The following is a 5,000-nucleotide window of genomic DNA, read 5'->3' as shown; positions in this document are numbered from 1 at the left end:
TCAACTTCCCAGCACAGAGTACTACTCCCTCATTGAAATGAAGGATACATTCACCCAGCTGGAGGTAAGGCAGGTGGAGCTGGAACAGCAGGTGAACACACTCCAGTCAGCACAGACCCATACAACAGTCCAGCACAACAACACCCCCTTAACTAGACCTGGAGAGCTGCAGGTAGAGAGAGACATGTCTGCACTCTGGACTGTGGTGAGACAACATCAATGGGAGAAAGAGCAGGAGCAGGAGAAGAACAGAGCACTAGAGGAGAGGATCAGAGTGCTGGAGGAGAAGGTGAGAACGATGACGGGTGACATAGAACAACCCATTAGAGAGCTGGCCACCCCCGCAGAGAAGCCAGCAGAACAGCCCACCTCAGATCCTGGCCAAAGTCTCGACACTGCAGCAGAACAGTACACCCTAGACCCTGACCATAGCCTCGACATCACACCCAGACAAACAAATGAAGAACCCCAAGCCCAGGGGATCCCAACCCCTCTGAGCAACCCCCCAGTCACACACCCTGATAGCCCTCATGACGACCCCCCCACACCCACTGAGGACATACACAAGCCACAGATTGTACTCCTTATGGACTCAAACGGGAAATACATACAAGAAAATAAACTTTTTCCAAAACACACAGTGTCTAAACTCTGGTGTCCAAACACCCAGCGCGCCCTAGACCTTCTGTCTGAGGACCGACTAGGATCACCCAGCCACATAATAATACACACAGGCACAAACGACCTGAGAACCACGAAAATAGTTCCACCCTGCTACCATACAGCGGGTAAACGCAAGTATTTCCTGTGACTGTGCATCAAAACCAAATGTCTACCTGGCCCACCACTCCACCCTGGACGTGAACAGCCTTTATGACCAGGTCCACCTATACAAGGCAGCAGTGCCCACCTTCGCCCGGACCCTAAAGGATATCGCCCTCAACCGCAGACCCAACACCTCACACAGGAGCAACAGATCAACAGACACCCCACCCAAACCAGCGAGACACTCTCCCAGACCTGCGGGACCCCCCCAGGACCTACACATAGAGGACCCCCGCAGAGAGGACCTACATCCAGACCACAGCACCATCAACCACATCTACACCCCCACCCCCACCAATTAACTCCCCCCCAAGTCAACCATGCCCACACCCCATTTAGGCCCCCTCAGATCAGACCCATGCCCCTCCTACCCACCCCAAGCCCCCTACTCCCACAAAGAGGGCCTCAACATGAAAGTCACACATACGCCCAGGCCGTGAGCAGGCAAACAGGCCCAACACCCACTCTTACACTAGCCCAAGCCAATGGCATGTACCAGATGCTCAGCAGGCTCTGATCACAATTACTGGCCTGAGGCCAAACCACACAACCAACAACATTAGACACTTTATGGAGCACAAAGCCTTTACTATTTCATCCTGGAATATCCAAGGCCTGAGGTCATCTACCTTTGGCCTAAAGAGCAGGAATCTGGACTTCACCAAAGAAATCGGAAATACAGACATTGTCATTCTACAAGAAACATGGTATAGAGGAGACGTACCCACTGGTTGCCATCGAGGTTACAGAGAGCTGGTAGTCCCATCCACCAAACTACCGGGTGTGAAACAGGGAAGGGACTCAGGGGGTATGCTAATTTGGTATAGAGCAGACCTAACTCACTCTATTAAATTAATCAAAACAGGAACATTTTACATTTGGTTAGAAATTCAAAAGGAAATTATCTCAACTGAGAAAAATGTCCTCCTGTGTGCTACCTATATCCCCCCACTAGAATCCCCATACTTTAATGAAGACAGTTTCTCCATCCTGGAGGGGGAAATCAATAATTTCCAGACCCAGGGACATGTACTAGTCTGTGGCGACCTAAATGCCAGAACTGGACAAGAACCTGACACCCTCAGCACACAGGGGGCAAACACCTACCTGGAGGTGACAGCATTCCCTCCCCCATATGCCCCCCTAGGCACAACTACGACAACATAACCAACAAAAACGGGTCACGACTCCTGCAGCTCTGTCGCACACTGGGTATGTACATAGTCAATGGTAGGCTTCGAGGGGACTCATATGGTAGGTACACCTATAGCTCATCTCTTGGCAGTAGTACTGTAGACTACTTTTTCACTGACCTCAACCCAGAGTCTCTCAGAGCGTTCACAGTCAGCCCACTGACACCCCTATCAGACCACAGCAAAATCACAGTCTACTTGAACAGAGCAATACTCAATCATGAGGCATCAAAGCCAAAGGAACTGAATAATATTAAGAAATGCTATAGATGGAAGGAAAGTAGTGTTGAAACCTACCAAAAAACAAATTAAATCCATTCTAGACAACTTCCTGGACAAAACGTTCCACTGTAATAGTGAAGGTGTAAACTTGGCAGTAGAAAACCTAAAAAGTATATTTGACCTCTCAGCTTCACTATCAAATCTAAAAATCTCTAACAGAAAACCAAAGAAAAGTAATAACAGTGATAAATGGTTTGATGAAGAATGCAAAAACCTAAGAAAGAAATTGAGAAACCTATCCAACCAAAAACACAGAGACCCAGAAAACCTGAGCCTACGCCTTCACTATGGTGAATCACTAAAACAAAACAGAAATACACTACGAAAAAAGAAGGAACAGCATGTCAGAAATCAGCTCAATGTAATTGAAGAATCCATAGACTCTAACCACTTCTGGGAAAATTGGAAAACACTAAACAAACAACAACACGAAGAGCTATCTATCCAAAACAGAGATGTATGGGTAAACCACTTCTCCAATCTTTTTGGCCCTATAACAGAGAACAAACAGCAAAAAAATATACATGATCAAATGCAAATCTTAGAATCAACTATTAAAGACTACCAGAACCCACTGGATTCTCCAATTACATTGAATGAACTACAGGACAAAATACAAACCCTCCAAACCAAAAAGTCCTGTGGTGTTGATGGTATCCTCAATGAAATGATAAAATATACAGACCACAAAGAAGAGTCCCTTAAGTAAGCTTGTCCTGGGGCTCTGTTCACAAACACAAACAGACCCCACACAGCCCCAGGACAACAACAACAACAACAACAACAACAACAACAACAACAACACAACTAGACCCAACCAAATCATGAGAAAACAAAAAGAGAATTACTTGACACATTGGAAAGAACAAACAAAAAAAACAGAGCAAACTAGAATGCTATTTGGCCCTAAACAGAGAGTACACAGTGGCAGAATACCTGACCACTGTGACTGACCCAAACTTAAGGAAAGCTTTGACTATGTACAGACTCAGTGAGCATAGCCTTGCTATTGAGAAAGGCCACCATAGGCAGACCTGGCTCTCAAGAGAAGACAGGCTATGTGCACACTGCCCACAAAATTAGGTGGAAACTGAGCTGCACTTCCTAAACTCCTGCCAAATGTATGACCATATTAGAGACACATATTTCCCTCAGATTACAGCGATCCACAAAGAATTAGAAAACAAACCCAATTTTGATAAACTCCCTTATCTACTGGGTGAAAAACCACAGTGTGCCATCACAGCTGCAAGATTTGTGACCTGTTGCCACAAGAAAAGGGCAACCAGTGAAGAACAAACACCATTGTAAATACAACCCATATTTATGTTTATTTATTTTCCCATTTGTACTTTAACTATTTGCACATTGTTACAACACTGTATATATACATAATATGACATTTGAAATGTATTTATTCTTTTGAAACTTCTGAGTGTAAAGTTTACTGTTAATATTTATTGTTTATTTCACTTACTATCTACTTCACTTGCTTTGGCAATGTTAACACATGTTTCCCATGCCAATAAAGCCCTTAAATTGAAATTGAAATTGAGAGATCGCAAGAGAAAGAGAGAGACACAGAGAGAGAGAGAGAGAGAGAGAGAGAGAGATCGCGAGAGAGAGAGAGAGAGAGAGAGACAGAGAGAGAGAGAGAGGCAGAGAGAGAGAGAGAGAGAGATCGTGAGAGAAAGAGAGAGAGAGAGGCAGGGAGAAAGAGAGAGAGGCAGGGAGAGAGAGAGAGAGGCAGGGAGAGAGAGAGAGAGAGAGAGAGAGAGAGAGAGAGAGAGATTGCGAGAGAAAGAGAGAGAGATTTGCGAGAGAGAGAGGCAGAGAGAGAGCGAGAGAGAGAGAGAAAGAGAGTGAGAGAGTGAGAGATCAGGAGAGAGAGAGATCGCGCGAGAGAGGCAGAGAGAGAGAGAGCGAGAGCGAGAGAGAGAGATCGCGAGAGAAAGAGAGAGGCAGAGAGAGAGAGAGAGAGAGACAGAGAGAGAGAGAGGCAGGAGAGAGAGAGAGAGAGTTCGCGAGAGAGAGAGAGACAGAGAGATCGCGAGAGAGAGATTGCGAGAGAAAGAGAGAGAGAGAGCGGCAGCGAGAGAGAGATTTGAGAGAGAGAGAGAGAGAGAGGCAGAGAGAGAGGCAGAGAGAGAGAGAGCGAGAGAGAGAGCGAGAGAGAGAGCGAGAGAGAGAGCGAGAGAGAGAGAGCGAGAGAGACAGAGAGAGACAGAGACAGAGAGAGAGGCAGAGAGAGAGAGAGAGAGAGAGAGAGAGAGAGAGAGAGAGAGAGAGAGAGAGAGAGAGAGAGAGAGAGAGAGAGAGAGAGAGAGAGAGAGAGAGAGAGAGAGAGAGAGATCGCGAGAGAGAGAGAGACAGAGAGATCGCGAGAGAGAGATCGCGAGAGAGAGAGATCGTGAGAGAAAGAGAGATCGCGAGAGAAAGAGAGATCGCGCGAGAAAGAGAGATTGCGAGAGAAAGAGAGTGAGAGAGAGAGAGAGAGAGAGAGAGAGAGCGAGAGAGAGAGCGAGAGAGAGAGATCGCGAGAGAGAGAGATCGCGATAGAGAGAGAGAGAGACAGAGAGAGAGAGAGGCAGAGAGAGAGAGAGATCGCGAGAGAAAGAGAGAGAGAGAAAGAGAGAGGCAGAGAGAGAGAGAGAGGCAGAGAGAGAGAGAGGCAGAAGAGAGCGAGAGAGCGAGAGAGAG

The 5,000-nt window shown here is 46.7% G+C and overlaps 1 pseudogene across 1 annotated transcript in view; it reads right to left on the bottom strand.

The window, feature by feature from the left end:
* The window catches only part of LOC311134329 (WAP, Kazal, immunoglobulin, Kunitz and NTR domain-containing protein 2-like), a 10,914-nt pseudogene extending 9,351 nt beyond the window's left edge, over positions 1-1,563 (bottom strand). Inside the window, exon 1 of the transcript in view lies at positions 1,550-1,563. The product of the transcript in view is annotated as a WAP, Kazal, immunoglobulin, Kunitz and NTR domain-containing protein 2-like (transcript). The remainder of the gene's footprint in view (positions 1-1,549) is intronic.
* Between the last annotated feature and the right edge of the window lie 3,437 nt (positions 1,564-5,000).

The sequence above is a fragment of the Coregonus lavaretus genome (genome assembly GCF_964263955.1).
Source record: "Coregonus lavaretus genome assembly, chromosome: 1".
NCBI classification, from domain to species: Eukaryota; Metazoa; Chordata; class Actinopteri; order Salmoniformes; family Salmonidae; genus Coregonus; species Coregonus lavaretus.
The sequence above is the reverse complement of the archived record's forward strand: the minus strand, read 5'-3'. Positions and strand labels throughout refer to the sequence as shown.